This window comes from Bemisia tabaci, chromosome 7 (assembly GCF_918797505.1).
Source record: "Bemisia tabaci chromosome 7, PGI_BMITA_v3".
In the NCBI taxonomy this organism is placed as follows: Eukaryota; Metazoa; Arthropoda; class Insecta; order Hemiptera; family Aleyrodidae; genus Bemisia; species Bemisia tabaci.
The window spans coordinates 40,463,728-40,485,616 of NC_092799.1; the positions used below are offsets into that span (position 1 = coordinate 40,463,728).

Consider the following 21,889-nt stretch of genomic DNA (forward strand, 5'->3'; position numbering starts at 1 on the left):
CAGGGTGCGTCTACGAGTCCGGAATTTCCGGAAAGTCCGGAAATAGTACCGATTTTCTAAGAGCGGTCCGGAAGTACTGAAAAAGTGCGGAAATTCTGTAAGATGGTCCGGAATTTGTCCATTTTTGTAATTTTTGTCGCATTTTGAGTGAGAAATTCAAATTTTTGAAATTTATCGAATTTCGTCAATTGGAGGTACTGAAAAAGTACCGAATTTTTCTATTGAGGAGGTACTGAATTTCTTGGGAATGTACTGAAAAAGTACTGTAAAGTACTGATTTTTGGCCAGCCTGTTATAGTAGATACCCTGCGCCCGCTGATCTGAATTTGACTCTGAATGTTCCAGGATTTTGCTGTTTTAGCTATTTCAGTGATTTCAGGTATCTTGATGGGCAACACTGTTCGGCGTTAGAAATATACATACGCCTAAAAATTTCGACAGAACTCAGAGCAAGTTGTCAATTCCAGGGGGGGGAGGGGGGGGAGTGGCGGATATAAATGGGGGGCCGAAATACAGCATACAGAGCGCCCGCAGCAAAAGTATAGAATTTCCGCTGCGAAAAATGAGTCGGGTAACAATAAAAGTTTGTTAATGATCGGTAATTCAGCCAAGGAGAGGACCCCTGGACCGTGGTAATTTTTCAGCGGGACCGATTGTCGGATTGTTTTCCTGTCGGTGCCGGGAATGCTGAATGTAGATCTATAATTAGATCCATTGTGTGGTGAGCTGATATCTGTGATATCATTGGAACGAGGAGAAAGTTCACGACGAGAGTTGATCGACCCCCGATCCTCGGTCAATTTAGAGCCTCTCATTAAGAATATCATTTTGGTCACTGAGTAATGAGATCTGGTAACTTTCATCAAATTTTTGTTTCGTTAGCGAGCGTTTCATTGCAAGTTATTTTGAGTGGCAAGGATCAAGGCCAATACAACACCTCATACGCGCTCCGCGCTATTCGTTTTCATTTTTTGTCATTAAAATTCGTTGCTTTTTCCTTGCCTTTTCTTGACTTTTTCCTTACCTCACACGCATATTTAATAATGTATTCGGATTGGGAACGTAGAATGAAAAGCAAAATTCTTCTTATTTTTATGAAAACAAGACATATCAGAAAACTGTAAGTGCACAAAAGATGACGTACTTTCAGACAAAACAGCAGTAAGTAACATAATTCCTCGAAAGAGCCAATGAAAACAGTGCTTTCAAGTAAAATGGCGCCTTTCTCTGCCGATTTCTAACCTGAAAATTTGTTTGTTATGTGTCCAAAACGCAACCTCAAAAGCATGCAGAGGATAGCACTTACGGCTGTCTTGCCTAACATGCAAATGAATAATACCCTTTTTATGTACTTGAAATAACATCGGTCGAGTTTTAATCATCCAAACGATTTCTAAGAGTCTTTCGCATGATTGGTGGCAATTTTACAAAGAACGGAGGCTTCTTTCAATAAAATTTTCCGCTCAGACGCCTCTGAGCCCATTTTCTTAGAACTTCTGTTTTGCACTTACGGCTCTCTTCGCTATCACGGCGGAGCACTTGGGCGATGTCGCCAAGTCGTAGCGGAAAATGACGATTTCTCGAGGGTGAAATCCTGTACTCGGCATGGCGTCTTGGTCGCGGTGTGAGAGCCGGGAAGAACAATTAATAATCGTTATTTGAATAAGGGAGCGTTGACAGGAGACACGGCTCCGATGACAGTCGTGGCGGCGAGACGCCGATTTATTACCAAAACACAAAAAGCCGATAAATTGCCCCGCTCGGAAGAAACCCCGTGTCACTGATCACCTTGCTCAGGAGGAACGCGCTCCGTGCATCCAGCGTCTTCGACAGGGTTGACAGCTTTTTGGGGGTGCCACGCATTTCCCCTCGAGTATGGGCGGTTTTCGATGTGAACGACTTAATCGTGACACTGAAATAAAATGATTGGATCAATATAGCTGATCCAAATTTTTGATGTGCACCAATTCGTCGTTTTCATCACAAATGAACGTAACTACATTCCAATGTTACCATATTTCGCTGTAAAAAATTAAATTGTTCCAGTTAATTTTGCAACCTTGGAATGGAGTTACGTTCCCAGGCCTAGAAAATGACAAATTGATTGGCATTGCACAACCGAATTTCTTGAAATTTTACTGTAACTTATCGGCCCAGCACCGATCAGTTACTGCATAGCCCCAATCAATAGTACTGCATAGTTGGGGGTACAACTCCGAACAGTCTGTGCACAACGCCAATTAGGGTTAGCCGATTCGAAATCAACCATTTTTTCAGTGGATTTTCCGTTATGTACAAGACGGATTTTAGTCAAAAAAGGAAACATGATGACTGTCAGGGACTGCATTTCAGCAAAATTTAGAGGGAGGGGAAAAGCTCCAAAAATTCAGGGTTGAGCTGAAAAGTCAGGAAATCTTGCGAGCAACGCTTTAGCTCCGAATTTTCAGCCGCGCGGCGCCTTTCAAGAGACCTTGAAAAACTTCTTATTCCATTTTCTCAAAACTTAAATCTATAGGCGTGGAAATGTTGTCCAAAGTTTAACAAGGTTGGCGTAATTAAAAAAAAATGTCAGTTTACGTCCTGATTATATCTGGGCATCTACTTCGCTGATCTCCATGACTTTTTTACTCTGATTAGATAATGATTTCGAGATGATCCCGCCGTCATCTTGATGGCATCGGCGAATCCAAAAATTTGGCAATATTGTTTCCCATCATTTAAACCTATGGAAATGTATCGATTCTAGGAGAGGCTAGGTGATCCAATGAAAATCGATTATTCAACACAGGTTTACATGGAAGTAAGACAATGTTGCCAAATTTCTGAATCCGCCTCTGCTTGATCGTGACCCAGGTTCTATATTGTCACGAAGTGACCTCAAGTAAAGGATACGGTTAGCTCCTGGGGGTATCGGACTTCGTAGCAGTCCAGAGGGCACCCCCTAGTACCCCTCGGAGCGACTTCAAACAATCGGAGATAACGGAAGGGTACATCCGATCGAGGCGCGAGGAGGCACTGCCCGATGAGTGAAAACAAGGAACTGAAGAGAGAAAGAGAGAATCCGGAAGTTGCGGGGGGCGAGGCAAGCCATAGGGGAGCCAGGAAGTGCGAGAGAGACGGAAACAACCCGGAAATCGCGGGGGAAGCTCCCGGCTACGCGGGAGCCAATGAGAGCGAAGGAGTCTCGCCAAATCCTGTCAACGATCAATCACGGATCTTGAGCCCACCGCGTTGCAACTTGACGCCCCAACTTTATTTTAAGGCCGGTTATCGTTGCCGGTTTTCCAAAGTGTCTTAAATACGATTCCTTGACCCCTTTCGACGCTATCGGGAAAATCCTGCGTTTTAGAGTTAACTCCTTGGTTAGTTGGCCAGTTGCTAACTTCAGCTAGAGCAAAAGAAGAATTGTATTTTATTGGAAATTGCTCAAAAATCACGATTAGCGCATCAAGAAAGTCTGAAAACACTCCTAACTTCACAATCTGCGTAAGAAATATGCGTTTTTTAAGCTTCCCGCCCCAAAACCGTAACTGCGACACAGATGAACATTTCGTGAGAGGAGTCGTTGCATCCAACCCTTGCGCACTAGGATGCTACGCAATATTCAACATGGCCGGCGCTAATCGCCAAAACGCACGTGCAGAGACGGGATTCGATCAACCGGAATGTTAATTTTTACATTTTCCTTGCGTTGATAAAGACCATGGTGTTTCCTCAGGATTTGCGCGCGGAAGCGTCAGCCACGTTGAATATTGAAGGGTTGGATGGAGTGACTCTTATGAAATGTTCACCTGTGTTGTAGTATCGTGTTAGAGGCGAGAAGCTTGAAAAACGCATATTTCTTTCGCAGATTTTGAGTTAGGAGTGTATTATAAAAAATAACTCTCCTTTTTTCTCTAGCTGAAGTTTGCAACAGGTCCATTTAGCTCTTGTTTAGGGCATTTTTTGAAGTCTATATCCTGCATCTAAGTAAATTCTATCTCCCTGCAATAGCCTACTGTCACTCCGAGTGCAACTTTGATTACGCTCTAAAATTAATACGTTAATTCGGACGTTTGGCAACCCAGCGGCGTAAAGCTCATTTTTCCCGGCCGGACGGCAACGTGGCGTCGCGGCTCGTGCCGAAAAGTTGAAACGCAAGAAGGGAAGAGATTAGTCCGACACCACTCAGTGAAAATAAATAGCTGCGACTACCCCTGCCGCCTGCCCCCGCTTCAAAAGTCGTGTTTGACAGATCACGCCCCGCGCCGCGCTCACCCCGGGTCCGCTGGGGGTGCCCGGCGCCCCCTCCCCCTCCCCCCCCGGGCGGGAAAAAATTGAAAGAGCACGACCCGGGAAACTACAGCACCTGTCAGTCGGGTAATTGTTTCTCGACGAGGGTGCCAGATTTCGGACGTTTACGAGTCATCGTCGTGTCAGACGGATCTCGTCAAGTGTCAAAGCCAGGAAATGGATCAGTTAAACTTCATTTTGTAATGGTTAATTACTGTTCCTGGCTCATGCTAGAAGCAACACAAGTGCCATCAGTTTCCTTCTGTAGACAAGTGCTTATTGAAATAAATCAAGAATAGTGTTTTTTTTTGTTTTTGTTTTGCTGTAAAATGAGGTTCAGTCGCGAATGCGCGAATTGTGAAAAGTTATCGTCTTCCAGACAGGCAAAATTTAATGTCACGAGTGGTTTCCGTGAGGAATGTGAGGAAACGTGAGGTTTCCAAGCAAGAATTTGCTAAGGAAGAAAAGAGGCAGAAAGTTCGGGGAGTAGCAGCCGGAACAGTCGAAACTACGGCTCCAGCACCCGGAACTTTCGGCCTCTGAGCCCGGAACGGACAATGTGTCTATACAGCCGGTAACTTTTTTTTCAGTTTAGACACTAAAAATAGTGCGTCCCCACCATTTTTGACCTACTACTCCAGGCATGAGCACCGATCCATTTTTCTCTCCTGATCCAGGAAGTACTGTTTTTCAGTACAGTCTGACAGCGTTGTTGAAAGTTTCTCGCGGGGCGCTAACTGCCGAATTCGACTGGATATGGTGTCAGGCGGGGAAAAATTGGAATGTGTCAGCGGGTGGACTGTTCTGTCTCTAGAAAGTGGGACTTGCATGCATGCCGGCGTCGGGGCCGCACGAGAGGTCGGGAAGCGTTGAATACTTTTATTAAAAAGCCCAACTCACATCGGCACGCGGAACGGAACGGAATGAAAAGTCGGCCGAGTGAGAACTGCAACCGGGATCATGATCCTCAAACCCTCTCTTTACAAGCTTAGGCTACATTACAAGGGATCGAGAAATTTCACAGAATCGTCATGAATACGATTTTCCCGTTTCATACAATGCTCCCATTTCCCGAAACAAGTTCCAAATTCCGGAACTTTCGAAGTTCCCGAGATATTCCGGATCTTTCTCGGAACTATTGAAAAATCTTAAAGGATCTCGGAACTTTTGACGGTCATGGAGTGGGAGAAATTGGAACAAAGAAGTTCCGAATCCCGGAAATTTTGACGGACATGGAATCGGAGCACTGGTTTCATACCAACGTCAGCGTTCTAACTGAACCGGACGTAGTGCGCGAAATGCTCGTAGAAGTATGATTTGGGCCGTTGGCGCCATGACTCAAGGGACTTAGGTCCGAAGAAATCAAAGTTCTGTCAAAATATTTATGTATTTATATTTGTAATATTTTATAATAAATTCCCTGACTTTCAGCCACTGTAGAAAAAAATTTCTCGACTTAAAAAAATGTTTCCAAAAATTTAAAAAAACTATTCATTTATTCTCTCAGAAAATTCGCGTATCATCAGAGAAAATCAGAAACGTGTGATCGTTGATACGGCGGTTTTTTCACGGGGTTTCGGCGGGTTTCGACTTGGAATATGTTTTAATCGCTCGTTGTGAAGCGTCGTAACTGAGAAAATATGGAAAAACGAAGTTCTCGCGAAAAAAGCGAGGAAAAGAGGCAAGCGCGTAATTGCGGCGGAGAAAGGATCGAAGAGCATTACGACGCCTTTTATGAGCGATTCGCTAGGTTTAGACAAGTAATCGGATTAGGAGAAGCGGGCAAGAATCTCGGACCTCGGTGCAATAAGACGAGCCGGGATTTTCATCGGACGCTTATCTGACCGAGAATTTGACTACCGGTAACATCGCATCCTTTTAACGCCCCTCGGACGCTTTGAAATTGAGGGCTACGTACTTCATTTTTCCTGTCACTTATCGGTCAAGATTTTTTTTTTTTTTTTTTAAAGCAAAGACGTGTCAGATGGATACCTTAAGGGAGAGTATGACCACTCATTGTGGTCTTTAAAATGGCAGCAATTATATTAATTTTCAGTAAAATTAAAAACATTGAAAGGTTCGAACTGATCTAAATTATATTTTTTGTATGTAATTACACGGAAAAATTGTCAGTGCACTGTAGTAAAGTGTGTACACTGTGTTTTCGGCTAGGCTGGCTAAAGTCACCATGCACGATTTTCACTGACAGAAATCTGACAGTGGGCACTATAGGTTTCCTGGAGATCATGTTAGACCAGGTTTCTAGTAACCACCAACATTCTTTTTTACACATGTAGCCCGAAGATGCAGAACAGAGGTGAATACTCTCACATCGGCGTTAATCTGTACCCGTTGCTGGTCCGAACAAAACGAGCAATTTTTCTCTTTTCGCACAAATACCAAAATCGTTTCACAAGGTTTCAATCTGGCAATAGCAAGCCCCCCCCCCCCCCCACCAGTGCCTGCCCTCTCAACGCCTTGCACTACACGTTAGGTTTTTTCTTTTCTTCTTTTTTTCTTCCTACGGCAGGAGTTTCATTTATTTATTCATTTCCTTTTTTTCCCGGCTCTCCGGGGCGGGCAGAGCCGGCGAAGAAAGCGCCGAATCGATTATCGAATGATCGTAATCGATAGATTACATTGCTAAAATAGGGACGTATCGATGAGGGTCGTTGGTCGATTCGAGAACCCGGGCGCAGGTTCCGTCTGAGCGGGCCCCGGCTCGGCCATAAATTGCGGTTGACGCTTCTTTTTGCGCTAAGTGAAAAACTTCGATAGCTTAAAAGTTGCCCGCGAGCCGAAATCAAAATAGATCACCGCCCGTTACAGTGGCGTGGCGCGCTTTGCGATATATCGATTGGTCGGACATTTGAAGCTGTGGTAAATAATCGATTATTATGGTGTTCGCTGCGAACACCCTGTGTATCGATACTTTTCCATAGGTTTAAATGGCCGATCGATCGATATATCGGAAAGCACGCCACGCCACTGCCACCCGACGCGAACAGCCTTCGAACCAGGATGCCGCTTTGTCCCGCGCACCCCTGTAAATTCTATAAGAAGCATGCAAATCGAGTGAGATCCGGCAATATTTTTTTGAACTTGGCAGTTTCTAATCATTCGCTTTGTGTGGTCCGTTGCATTAAAGCTCAACTTGGAGGGAGCTTTCTCGCCCCCCGGTTTCGAATACGCGTAAGTAACCGGCGTGAAAGTGAAAAATTGCGCAGTCTGCACGATTAATCTGTCAGTGTTTCGGTGTACTTAGAGGGAAATCCTCGGCGCCGAATAAAAGTGAGACCTTTTTTGAAGATTGAAATCGACTGAGTTCGATGTGCAGGGAGATTTCTCGCGATTAAGAGATTGAGCGTCCGGTTTCATCAGATATTTTTTTTTATTTTAAGCGCCAGGGCTCCCTCCCTATTTTGATAATAAATCCGTAGACAGAAGGGAAACTCCTAAATTGAGATGAAATATTTTACACCCTTTTTTAAATTTAATTTTTTTCTCAATTTGATTCAATTTCGAAAGGAATGCTTTAAAGTCGAAACTTTTCTTTATGTTCAGGAAGCAACTGGCGCTAACGCACTAAGAAAAAGATAAACGTACCCGAGAAGTGTTTTGAGAGGAGCAATGGAAAAAGAACTGACAATTTAACTCATCTGCACAATATGACTAGAATACTATTTTGTATTTTTGTGTACCAATGAAAACGATCCTTGCTTCTTTTTCAGACCATTGTTACTGTCAGCAATAGTATCTATTTATCTCGACAAAATCTATTTTCAATGTATCGTTGTACCCCCATGTGAGCGTATAAATGTTTATGCTAAAAGGAACTATGTGCATAGGGCGTGTGTACACCATAGTTCTTTTTAGCAAAAATACGTCCATATAGATGAGTTGGAGGATTTCAGTAGAATCATGTTATTAGACGTTGCCCAATTTCTTGTCATGTATTAATCCTCTAACAGAGAACGAAGCAAACTCTGAATTGAAGTTTTGCGAATATTTTCTCTACAGTCATAAGAAATTCACATGAGTTCAAAATTGGTGAGCTGTCTAGTTATCTGTTAAAAAATATAACATTAGAGGAAATTGCGCCACGTGAAATGTAGTTGGGATGATTCTGGCTTAATTCGTCTCGTACAGATTCCATTTCTATTGTGCGTCAATAGGAGTAATGTATCTTTGTATCAAGCTGAGGTAGAGAGGAGAGTGGACAGGTCGACCGCTATCGATTCGTGTGTTAGCGCTCACGACGCCTGCCACGTAGGCCGCCCGCGAGACAGAGGCCGGAACCTCATGCCTCTAAGTAGCACCTCGTGCGACACTGCCCGTCTTTAATTATTAACGTCGATGCTCTTCCCGGTGTTGTCTTCTCCACGAATAATCATCCCACTAAGAACTAGTCGTATAAGTTACTTACTTACTCATATTGCAATAATTTACATCGAAACGATAAAGGTCTCATTGGTAAAGACATTCTTAAGCACCAGCGTAGCGTAGAGCACCTTCAGTTTCCCATGATACTCTCCGCTTTGCTGCGAAGTTTGTATAGTTGCTCACTCGAATCAAGCCCAACTAGATCACAGATCTCACCACACGCGCATGCGACAACTGCTGTTGCGAAATGTTCACCTGTGCCGTGGTATCGTTTTTGAAGCAGGCAGCTTAAAAAAAAAACGCCTAGTTCCTACACAATTTGCGAATTTATGAGTGTATTTCAGGCTTTCTAGATGCTCTCGTCGTGATTTTTGAGCCGTTTCTTATTGGTAGTAACTCTTCTTTCTGCTCTAGCTGAAGTTTGCAATAGGTCCATTGCCTGCGGCAGATGAAGAGCTGCACTGACAAAAAAGTTACGGGCTGTATAGACATACCGTCCGTTCCGGGCTCAGAGGCCGAGAGTTCCGGGTGCTAGAGCCGTAGCTTCGACTGCTCCGGATGCTGCGCTCGGAACTTTCGGCCTCTAAGCCCGGTACGCTGACAGTATTCTGTATAACTTAAGTACGGCTTCCACGGCTGGAGTTTTTTTTCAGTGTGAGGGTACACAAGATTTTCTCGCATCGTAGCGATAGGAGCCGCGGCAATTCGCAAATTCCTTACGAAGAGGTGAAGGTTGAAAGCCTTTGAAAGTGAGGGACAAGCGATCCATCATGAGCCCCAGATCCGTAGCAGACCCGCGAGCCAGCGGTCACGGTCGGCGATGAAGAAGGCCGTGGCCGTGCGATATGTCGACGGGCGCGAGCCAAGCGATGATTGGCGAGGAGCGAGCATGAGCGATCGCGATCGGCATCAGATCGGGGGCGCGGCGCGGCGAGGCGAGGGAGGGCCGACCGCGGCTCGAATCGGACATCAACATCAATCCGTGGCTCGAGACGCGCGTCAAATCAATTACCGTTTGTTGATATTCGAATAACTTCACTGTTTCCCCGGATGCCGTTATTATCCTGCCCCACTGTTGTCCCGTCGCCTAAATGAGTCGCTCCAGTTTTATTTTACCAGGAGGCTACGCCTTTATTATTTTACAAGATGGCCTCCCGCAGGCTGATCGTTAAAGTTGTAAGAGACAACGATAGACAAAGAAGACATAGGGAGTATGGAGTAATCCTTATTAGTTCACTGGAAAAAAAAAACACATTGGATCTAGAGCCGAGACTCTTAAAAACGACGACAAGAAAAAGTACTCTTGATTCAATCAGAGTCTAGCTTAAATCAAGAACCAAGCCTCTTAATTTAAGCGGATTTCCTTTTGATTTAAGCAAAAATCCGATCGAATCAAGAGTATTTTTTCTTGTCAATGTTTTCAAGAGTCTGGACTCTAGATCCAATATGTTTTTTTCCAGTGTTGATGTAGGTGGTTCTTATAGACTAAGTGCGGGTAAATGATGGACTAACTGTAGAGTTTCTCGTTGGTGGCCGTTAACTAGTCTATCACCTAACCTCCTATGTCCATTGCAACCACCCGCCTCCACCAATAGGACCCCTCCATATCCTTTGGAAAAACTTGGATTCCTGCGTAACACTTAAGTTTTCGGTCCAAGCAATTGAAATTGTTGGTCCTATGGTACCGTACTTCTTGTTCAATGAAAATGGAACCTGCAGTACGCTCTAGTTTCCACCTTCTCTCTATGAAGCTCCTCAAGTTCCTCCCAATAATTTTACGATAAACACCGCCCTGCAGATGATACTTGCTGTAAGGGCAGGAATCTAATTGCAAACTTTCTCGGGAATTTGTAACTCTTATCGTCTTTTTTGAGCAACTCTGGTATAGGAATAACCTCACACGCTTGCTCTCACACACACTACATTCGATGATTTCATTCAGAACTTAATCACTGGCGCAACTTCTGCACCATAACCAGGTATTCTGACTCGGAGGTTGATTTAGAGAAATCAAACCACAAACTTCGATCAAGAAAGAATCAGGGAGAGCAAAAACTCTCACAGTAGAAGTAAATCGTCCTCAGACAACGATGGCAACGCGGTAATACGGTATACAAATTTGCCCGCGATCTAAATAGTAAATTATTGGTTTTGGACCGGTGTCTGGTGTATCTGGTTCAATATTCAACGTTCCCCGCCCAGACCCGTGTCTGATGATTGGTGATTGGTTTTGCTCAGCGAATAAGCAGCCATGAAAATTGCTCCACGATTATTTTATTCCCCGCAGTCAGCAGACGCTCCGATCGAAATTTAGGGCGTGCGTGTGTGGTGTGCTCTGTGCGAAGAGTGTACAGTATCGACAGACGCTCTAATTTTGGTGAAGCCCGGAAGATACATTCTCACAAAACTTATGTGTATTTGCCATTAATCCAAGACATCATCCTTGGGCGTGGAACACTCTTGAAAGTATATATGAAAAGATTCATCGATCGAAATTTCTCTCAAGGGCGGTCCGGAGGTACTGACAAAGTGCGGTAATTCCGCAAAATGACCCGGAATTGTTGCAATTTTTTTGTCATTTTTGTTGCAATTTGAGCGAGAAATTAAAACAATTTTTCGAATTTCGTCAATTGGAGGTACTGAAAAAGTACTGTATTTTTCTGTGAAGGAGGTACTGAATTTCTTGGGAATGTACTGAAAAAGTACTTTAAAAGTACTGATTTTTGGCCAGCCTGTTTCAGTAGACACCCTGGTGCATGCAAAAACACTGATTTTGTTATAGTCCGTACCCAAACTTGGATCGGAATTATGTCGATCCATATGTCGGGCAAAAGCGGCTTCAGAAATTTGGCAACACCGGATTTCCTCTATTTAAACCTATGGAAATGTATCGATTCTTGGAGGGGCCAGGTGCTCCGGCAAGAATCGATTGTTTAGCACAAGTTTGAATGGAGGAATTCGGCGTTGCCGAGTTGCTGGGTCCGCCTCTGATGTCGGGTGGTCTTACCTCTTTAATTTTAGCGTCTTCGTTCGTGCTTGAAATTTACGACAAAGAGTACTTTACCAAAATGTTCAATTCGGCAACGCTACTTTCGTATCGAACTTCACTGTGCGGAAGAATTTAAAACGGAGCCGAAAGTTAGGAGATAGCGTCACGCATCATACCGATACGATAACTTTCCACGGTGTAATTAAGGTAAATATTTAATATTGAAATTTCATCCACTTTTATTCTCGACATCGGGCGCCCTAGTAACAACTTTTGACGCGCGCATGCCACGTGGCAGCAATTTCCCGGGTCTCGAATATGCATGTCACAGGAATGCGCATCCATCCAGTGCGTGGGAGGCACTGGGAGACAGCTGATAATTATTTTAATGACATTTTTCAGATGTCGTTTGCTTCCTTTTCGCCAAGTGAGTTGGATTTTGTTTAATTTTGGTGCGATGGCATAGGAAGGTGGCAAAAGGAGAGGAATGTGCATTCTGCCTCGTTGTTTAGTTCGTGCTATATCAATGTATGTGTGGTTGGGTGTTGTTTAACTTTTCTTTTTACTTTCTTTGCAGATCCACGAGGGTTATGAAGCTTTTATGATCTATGTTGCAGCATTTCAGGAAGAGGAGAAAAAAAGTAAGTTTTTCATGTCTTATGTTAGTATAATAAGAGTTAGCCTTAGTTTTATCGCGCGTCTTACGTTCTACAGGAAAATATGGAAGTTTCTTCTCAAATTATGTTTTTCGAAGAGCACAAATCGAGCTAAATCCATTGGCGAGGCGTGAATTATCAATTTTCGATTTTTCCCTACTTGAAGCTGAGGTAAAGAATCGATTATTATTAAGGTGTTCGTTGCGAACACCCTGTACCTTGATTTTTTCAGTAGATTTAAATGGCAGATCAATTGATTTATCACAAAGCACGCCAGGCCACTGACTGAATCTTGTTGTAGAAGTAAGGGACACCCGTCTACTTTCCGAGAGATAATAGCCAACCGTCCTCCTTCAAAAACATATTTTTTTTAAAACCAATTCTCGTTTGTTTCTCTAGATGCACTAGAACTCGCAAAGACATAGTGCAGTTTTAACAAATAATTGAGAGGCTTGGAGGACAAGGCCCACAAGTGCAGTTTTTTCTATTTCGAGAAATACGTGTTTGAAGTCTCAAAATTACATCGATCCTTTTGGCGGAATGAGAGTTCAAACTTGCTTATTGATGCTTAAAAATTGGAATTTGGGACCAAATTTTTCACAGAATATGCATTGAGATTAGTTTTACTTCTAATAATTAATATCTCAATTGTATCAAAATCTGCACTTACGCGCCTTGTCTTCCAAGCCCGTCAATGGTACTTGAAGTTTTATCCTATGTGAACTATTGAATAGAGCCGAACCGTCCAACGATATCCCGCTATCGATGCGTTACATTTTTGTCTCAGTTTCTTTGAACTAGCGCACGCAAATAGGAACGACGACCGTGTACTATGATGTACTGCACGTCTCAACAGCCGCTTCAAAGAGCCCTTCTCTCTCATCAGAGCGTCGCGTCGCACGGTGGATCGAGTCAATGAGAGAGATCGGACAAAATTCGGAAACTTTAAAATCTTATTACTCCGTATAATCTAAACTTTGAGATTTTAATAGTGGTTCCATTGGTTTCCTCGTAAAATTTTCCGTGAAAAGCACCCCTTGAAATTCAAATTATGACGAGATATACGTAAATTTTTACAATTTTTGTGTAATACTTCATGTTTGACTTTTCCCAAAGACCCGTTCCACTGTGCGTCGGTCGCGTCCAGCATCCCACAGTCCTGACCCGATGACCAGCCCACCGGACCCAAGAAGAAAGCCTGTTATGAAATCGTATTTCACGGCTAATTAAAGTTATTGTCAGCGCATAATGCACGAATACACCTTATTTATATTAACCGTAACGAGGTTCGATCGTCCGGGAACGCGGCGGGGGGGGGGGGGGAGCTGTATTGATGCGCCTCCGATACCCCCCCCCCTCTCCTTTGGTAGTTCGATGACTTTGAATTTTGAAACAAACGCATCATCGATGAATAGGGCCGAAAGAAGGAGCAGTAGCTTTATTGGTAGGCTGATCGATATGACTGCCCGCATAAAATGGAATCAGATCCCCCCCCCCCCTGCCACGCCTCGTTGAGACCGGGGGCCGCATGGCGCGTTGCGCTGGATGTATTCTTTGAGATTCGCCCTGTTGCCCTGCTTTACATTTTATTATGAAGGAATCTAGCAAATCTCTTAATGGAAGTCGCGTGTGTAGAGAGGCCATCGAGGGTCAGGACGAGTAGGGTGAAGCGAGGGGACCAAAAGTCATGAAATCGAACTCACTTCTGTTGATGTTTACGCGGTAAAATAGTGTCAGGGGTTATCCTCTAAATTGTGGCACTATCTTAATTTGTTGGATGATATGGGCATTTCCAATTAATTGTTGGAGTACCGCAACTCAATTTGTTTTAGTACCGCAACATTTGGGTCAGTAACCTTATTTATTCGGGTACTACCACGATTGTTTGGAAATGCCCAAGTTGGGTCTTAACCCCTACCTCTTTTTCCGTGTAGTGACCTAAATATAAGTGCAAACGATCAGTAAAAACGTATTTTATTAGTACATGAGATTTGAAGTTTGATGAAAAGTTTCGAAATTGGTGGAAATCAGTACCAAAAATTGCGTATATTCAGAGCCTCTGCAAGTGACAGCAATCGTAACAGTATAACAAGTCTGTAGTGTATCACTGCACATTCCAAATAATGTTAAATCACAGTTTAGAGACACATTGGCGGTCAGGTAGAGGGAGTAGTAAGGGTTGAGAGCCTCCCCCAAAATCAAAGGAAATCATCCGACCAATCCCGCATAACATAGCCTTGCAAAAGAATCTATTCTGTTTAACTTTCTGAAGTTTCTTTATTGATTTCTCAGACTTGTTAGCACTGCCAAAAATTCCATGGCGTCAGGATTTTTCCAGGAAAAATCCAGTAGTCTATCCTAAAATATTAGATTTTATAGGCAAAATCCGATTTTTCAGAACACTTGTGTTGATGGACAAGTACGTTTCAGTAGGTTTATACATATGACAGCGTAGCTCACGTGCTGAAAGAACGCCGATTTCAGGAAAGTCTCCATCTCCACCCATGGGACAACAGCGCAGCGCGCGACGGGAGCTGTGGCCGGTGGCTGCAGGTGCTGCGCCTTTTGCCTATCGCGTAGGCGGATTTCGAAACGTCTCTTAGAGGAGCCAGCGCCTCCGAGGTCTGTAATCCGCTCGGTCGAGCCCAGGATCCAGCTCAATGGCGCGTTGGCCGCGGCTCCTAATTCCGGCCGCCCAGTTTCCTTCTCTCCTGATGAAGACATCCGAACCTCATTCAGGTGTCGAGATCTATTCAGCTACTATTGATTCCACACTCGCCCGCCAATCAGTCCACGTCCGCCGTCACCATTCTGCCAAGTTTCAAGCTTCTAGGAAGTATCGTCGGTTCTCTAATAACGTAACGGCGTATCTCGATTCTCTCGTGAGCCCTGGTTCACATACACATCGATGCTTTCTAGAGCTCATGCGCAAATCGAGATACGCCCTTACGTCAGAGGAGCAACGCACTGGAAAAAAACCACATTGGATTTAGAGTCCAGACTCTTAAAAACATCGACAAGAAAAAATATTCTTGATTCAATCGGATTTAAACTTAAATCAAGAACCAAACCTCTTAATTTGAGCGGATGTCCTTTTTATTCAAGCTTAAATCTGATTGAATCAAAAGCCCTTTATCTTGTCAATGTTTTCAAGAGTCTGGACTCTAGATCCAATGTGTTTTTTTTTTTCCGGTGCGATATCGTTGTCGCCGATACGGAACTCCATCCCGAGTAGTAAAATTTATTAAAACGATTTAACTCTTTACAAGGAATATACCTGTATAATTTTAGTCGAAAATTTTTCTGATTCTTGCATGAGATCAGTGGAAAAATCGGTGGAATTTTCGGTTAGAAATTCCCAAGATCCTCCTGGAAAAAATGCAATTTCCCTTGTGATTTGGATCACATTTAACGAACAAATCTCAGTCGGATTGTCTCGTAGATCACGATTTCATCCAAACCTGATTTTCATCCAAATACACATATCCAATCCCTCACAAAGCGCTCGAATTTAAGGCCGCGATGACCAAGAGAAGGAAAAACTGCTTAAATTCTCCGTAACTCCGGCAGTCTCGATCCTTATTGGCGTGATTCTTCAAATCAGCGCAGCGTTTGCAGAAATTCACCGTCGGACAAGACAAGACGCTCCCCCGAACGGAATCGAGACGATTTCTCTTTTCGGCGGGGGCGGTCATAAATTTCGTGGACCCCGCGCGGTAGCCCCCCCCCCTCCCTCCCTCTGACCGTCGGACATCACTTCACTACGGGGTTGGGGGTTCGCAGTTCATAGGATTGAAAGTCGGGGATCCTTAAGACAGCCGGTCAGGGACAGTGCGGAATCGCGAGGGATTAGGCGTCGTCGAGACCTGGAGCCTCACATCGATCCATCGATGTCGTCCGTGTTCAAGGACGAGTTCGAAGACGTTTATTGCCGTTAACGCAATCTATAGGATTCACGACTTATTCCTGTATGTCATTCACTGGAAAAAAACACATTGAATCTAGAGTCCAGACTCTTGAAAACATTGACAAGAAAAAATAATCTTGATTCAATCAGGCTTAAGCTTGAATCAAAAGGAAATCCGCTCAAATTAAGAGACTTGGTTCTTGATTTAAGCAAAAATCCAATTGAATCAAGAGTATTTTTTCTTGTCGATGTTTTTAAGAGTCTGGACTCTAGATCCAATGTGTAAGTGTTTTTTTTTTTTTTTTTTTTTTTTTTTTTTTTTTTTTTTTTCCCCAGTGTTGGATTTCAAATGGGTCCGTCGCAAACTTTTGCGAGAGCGGGACGGAGAGTTTTTAATTGAGGAAAATGGATTCAGAATGTTGATAAGTATGTCGGTTAAGCATGCAATTCCCTCCTTTAAAGCTTAAAAATCTGCTTAAAATTTTAGCGCATTTTACAATTTCTTGCTTCAAAAGTTCCACCACGGACACGGCAAAGACATAACTTGATACTTATGAGTCATCCCGGCTTCACAACTCCACGGGAAGTTGAAAATGACCGGCATTACAATTAGTCGCAATAGTCCTTCAAATGAAATCAAACAACAAAAGTAGTTTTTTTTAAAAAACTTTTTAGCGCCTACAAAACTGTGGGAATACTTCACGCATTGTGTCAATCACAATACGGTTGGCTCTGTCGGCTTGGAACGCATATTAGCGCCTACAAGACCGTGAGAATACTTCACGCATTGCGCCAAACACAGTGCGGTTGGCGTGGAACGTATATTAGTACTTTGCGCAGTGTGCCCATGCCGGATGTATTGTGTTATTATCATTGTGCACTGGAAAAAAAAACACATGGAATCTCTCTAGTCTGGACTCTTCCAGACTCTTAAATAAAAACATCGACAAGAAAAAATATTATTAATTCAATCGGATTTAAGCTTAAATCAAGAAATAAGCCTCTTAATTTGAGCGGATTTCCTTTTGATTTAAGCTTAAATCTGGTTGAATCAAGAGTCCTTTTTCTTGTCAATGTTTTCAAGAGTCTGGACTCTAGATCCAATGTGTTTTTTTTTCCAGTGTGTCCTTTTTTTTAATGAAAAAACTATGGGAAGTACGCCTGCAGCCGTTTGAAATTCTCAAATCTAACATATTTTGAAACGGGAGGCTTAAAATTACGCTAATTTATCAAGCAGATTCCAAAGTTAGGAGTGAATTTAAAACTTTCTTCGATGTGCTCATCGTAAATCCGAGCAGAATTCAATCAGCAACAACTTTGCTCCTGTTTTTGATTTTCTCATTTCATTTACATCACTTGCGCACCGCCGTAACGGAGAAAATTAACGAATTCCTCGCCAAGTTTGGATGCGAGGGCGAAATGAAAGACCGACCACAAATTATTAACTCTTTTCATTTTTCAGGCAACGGTTTTTACTCCCTTCACCCTCGCGCTCCGGGTAAAAAGAAAGGGCTTTCCGCTTCCCTGCCACCGTCCCTCCGACCCCCTCCCCCCTTCCTTCCGCGCGAGGCCTACCCTCGGAAAATCCCCTTCCGAGCCCCTTGTTTTTGTCTCAGCTCACTGAAAATAATGCTTCAATCGGGGGCTTGAGTGTCTCGTCTTTTCCGGGGCTTACAGCTGAATTTTCCCGGTTATTTCAATAGACTGATTTAGTGACATTCGATATAATATCGAACTCTTGGTTCAAACCTAAACAAAAAATACAATAAATTTATAACCTCATGTACAAATTCTTTGTGAATTATTTGAGATAATTCATCAGAATTTAGTCATTGATAGGTCATGAATCAATTGGACGTATTTCTATCAAACGGAACTATGTGCATTAATACGTGAGCTCTGTCATGCGTGTATTCTTATGGGTCTCAGGGCTCATGTCTCAATGCACATAGTTCCGTTTGATAGAAATACGTCCAATTGAGAACTCATTTTCTCTTGAGAACCCAAAGATTGGAAATTTCAGTGAAATATATCATGAAATTTCACGAGGTTGTGAAATAACTCATACTTTTTAGGGGCTAGAGTATGCAATCCGCACTCAAACGCACAAAAAACAGAAGAAAGTCACAATTTTTACATTTTGCAAAACATGAAAAAGAGCCGGTATTTTTCAATATATTTGAGAAATTTCTGAAATTTCAGAAATATTTCCCGTAAAATTTTAACATTTTATATTTCATGAAACTTTGCCTCCCCGCGAACCTAAGGAAACATTAACGAAGAAATATTAACCGCGCGTTTGAGTTACTTTGTGTTCCACCTCTCATATTAACTCAAAATATCGGTTACTTTTTCTCAGTGCGTTGGTTCTTACGAGCCTAAAATACTAGTTCTTTATCGCGAGATGTAAAGCAACCCATCATACGTGGCAACCGGGACGTAGGAGCAACCTTTTCCGCGGCCCTCAAAGTTATGATGTAGCGGAGGGCTTTAAAAGTTCCTCCGGCGGAGCGTATAAAATTTACATCAAACCGACGCTAAAATCGGCGCACTAAATTTTTAAACCCGCGGCCCGGGCCTCATCCCGGTGGATTTCCGGGCTGCCGTAGCTAGACGAGCGTCTATTAAAACCGGACAACTCTATTTTTTTTAATGCCTGCGTAAATCTTTTACGCCCCTCGCCGCAGCCCTGCCCCCCGCGCCGCTGTTTTATCTGACTCCCTCATTGTTCCCTGATGAGCCTCGTTACTGGTCTTTGTTCGGGGCAATGGAGCCGTACTTAATTGACCGGATTTACACGGGAAGGAACTACCGATGCTTCCTTTCAAAAGGTAAACGCGCCATCGATTTCCCGAGCACATAGGTGGTTTTTCCGGAAAATGTAAATGTAGTTACAGTTAGCGTTACGAACCGAACACAATGTAATATATCTGTGGAGTTTGTTATCTTGTGCCCTTAACTGGAAGAGGGATTCAGTTTATACTCATCGAGAGAGAATGTAGAATAAAGGGGCGTTTGTTGTTAACCCAGTTCTGGTTAAAGGAAGGTTCCTACTTTCAGAATTACTCGAAATCTTACCGGAAAATATTTGTTCGCAGCATAGTAATTCTTAATGTTTCCCCCTTTTATCACATCTTCTTGACTATATAGTGAACTGGTGCTTTATCTTGGGTTTTTTCCTTAACTTAAGCTTCTGAGTAAAATATCGCCAGGGTTACCCGGGTAGAATCTCTTGGCAGCAAATGTAGTTTTGTTCGCAATCAAATGGGCTTTAATCAATATCAGGATAATCAATTTACTCTAGACATTCGTCTCATTTCCTCTCGTGTTTCATTGTTTCCGCAGAAAACTAAGTATCACCTTATCCTGAAATTCTGTGATAATTATTCAGAGGAAGTTCACAAAAAGTTTCAAAGCGTTTTGTTATTTAATTTTCTGCCAATGGAATGAAACACAGGAGAAAATTGATCAGCGTGAAATTCAGTTTTGTGAACTCCGGTTAAAGCTATGTAAATTATGACAAGAGAGACTTTAAAATATTTAGATATTTTAAAGGCACAATCCTTAAAGGCATTTCACAATACCTTCCCAGAATGTATTAAAAAGCAAGCATGTAGCCTCTCTTTTTCAAATGCAGGTAGATTTCTGGCTAAAAAAGAACAACAGGAAACCAGGAATAATGAATTATTGTGGTTGATTTACACCCGACGCGCCAAACACTCGAGGCGGACCGACTTCAAGTTTCAACTCGCGGCGAAGAGCTTTCCATTGGAGTAATTTTAAGTTTGTCTCTAATAAAAATTGCATCAACAAACACCGAAAATTTATCAAGATAATGAATAAAAAATAATATCTCAAAGAAGCTGGTAACTTTGACTCGTCTGCAATTAAACTTCGCGGGATTCTGATAAAAATGAAACAAGAAAAAGGGGGAAAACTAAAAATAAAAAAAACGGAGAGAAATTCTTTGAGCTCGTTTGTAGCGGAGAGAAACTGGCTCCGCTTTATGTAACCGACGCCGGAGAAAACTTTCCTCTTTGTTGAAGGTTGAAGGAGCTCGAAATTATGAGAATCCTCACGCCTTTACGCCTTGCCTTAAGGTCAAATCGGTTTCGCGCCTACGAGAGGCTCCGAGGCGAACGGCAAATAAGTTCCCGTCGGACAGAAGTAATTCGGACTGAAATATTTACATCCGGAAGTTGTACCTTTTTAACTTTGTGCTCAACGGGAGAGGAACAGAAGAAAAATAAAGTTTAATTAAGTTTTGCGTTCGGATGACTCCCTGAACCCCCTCCCCCCGCCCCCGCGCACTTCCTTTCAACGTCGGGAATCTCGATAGCACCCCTCGGAACGGGAGGGGGGAGGGGCTCTCAAAAATAATTAATTAAACCCCGGGTATACGATGGACGCTTCCGACTCATTACACTTTAAAAAATTTACGAGTGAACTTCTAGGAAAGGTTGATGATTCGAGAATGTGTTTCCAGTGTTGATTCGTTTTCAAATTCTTCCCCCTCTCGACTTTCCCTTCTCAACGACTTTTCCCCCAAGCACCCGAGTTTTGTTTTGTTTTTTCAAACATTTTTGCATTCGCAGTTATTTCCGCTGTACGGTGATGCCAGAGTATTCCCATTGGAAGCTTTTTCACTGATAAAAAAAGTCGCTTGGATCTAGAGTCCAAACTCTTCAAAACATTGACAAGAAAAAATACTCTTGATTCAATCAGACTTTTTGCTTGGATCAAAGGGAAATCCACCCAAATATAGAAGCTTGGCTCTTCAATTCAAGAAAAAGTCGGATTAAATCAAGAGTATTTTTTCTTGTCAATCTTATGAAGAGTCTGGACTCCAGATCCAAGCGACTTTATTTCCAGGTTTCCGAATAGCCTCCCACTCTTTTCCAACTTTTTTTTTCTTTTTTGGGGGCTGGAGGAACCATCGAGAACCTCCCCGTTCCCGCTCCTAGATGAATACGACACTCGAGTTTATAGTTTTCACAGAGTGAGAGATTGTTTTTACGAGGACCGTATTTCTGGTTCACATTACTGAAATCGGCTGAAACCCAAGAAAATTCGCCGTAAAAAAACCGGAGCGAATGCGGCACGCTTTTTAGGATTCCGATCGGAAAACCAATCACCGCAGAGTTCAAATGACTTGATTGAGAATTCCCGTCATCTCATGGATGCATATACCAACCACGTGCTGTGTGAAGACTGAAGAATTATGAATTCACCCCTCAAGCTAAGCCGTGCAACCTAATTAGGCTTAGCTTTAGGATTCACAGGCGCGTCATGCAGCTATGCGTATGCTGCCTGTTGAGCACCCGAACTTAACTAATTATTCTCCCAATTCGTACATCACCTCTATCTTGCCCTGCTCTGCGCCTTGAACGCCGCGCGCCGTTGAGAACATAGAGGAAACCCAATCCATATGGAAACTGCAAATACTCGTATCTCATTTGCGGTGTTTCATAATATCTTATTCTAACCAATCAGAACGAACCATCGATATTGCATACAATTTTGGTAAAATATTCTTCACAGAGAGAAAAAAATGAAGCGTGTAGGGATGGTCCCAAGATATGACGTTGAGTATATTTTTCTCATGTAAAAAACAATTATGGCAGGAAGTCTGCAGCGTTGCAAACCAAGATAAGCGTTTTTCTAGTTTTATCGTCGGTTTTT

The 21,889-nt window shown here is 42.9% G+C and overlaps 1 protein-coding gene across 1 annotated transcript in view; it reads left to right on the forward strand.

Moving 5' to 3' along the window:
- LOC109032981 (irregular chiasm C-roughest protein) overlaps positions 1–21,889 on the forward strand; it is a 511,490-nt gene that overhangs the window by 222,614 nt on the left and 266,987 nt on the right. Inside the window, exon 2 of the mRNA XM_019045352.2 lies at positions 12,222–12,285. The gene's annotated coding sequence lies outside the window, so the exon portion shown is untranslated. The remainder of the gene's footprint in view (positions 1–12,221; positions 12,286–21,889) is intronic.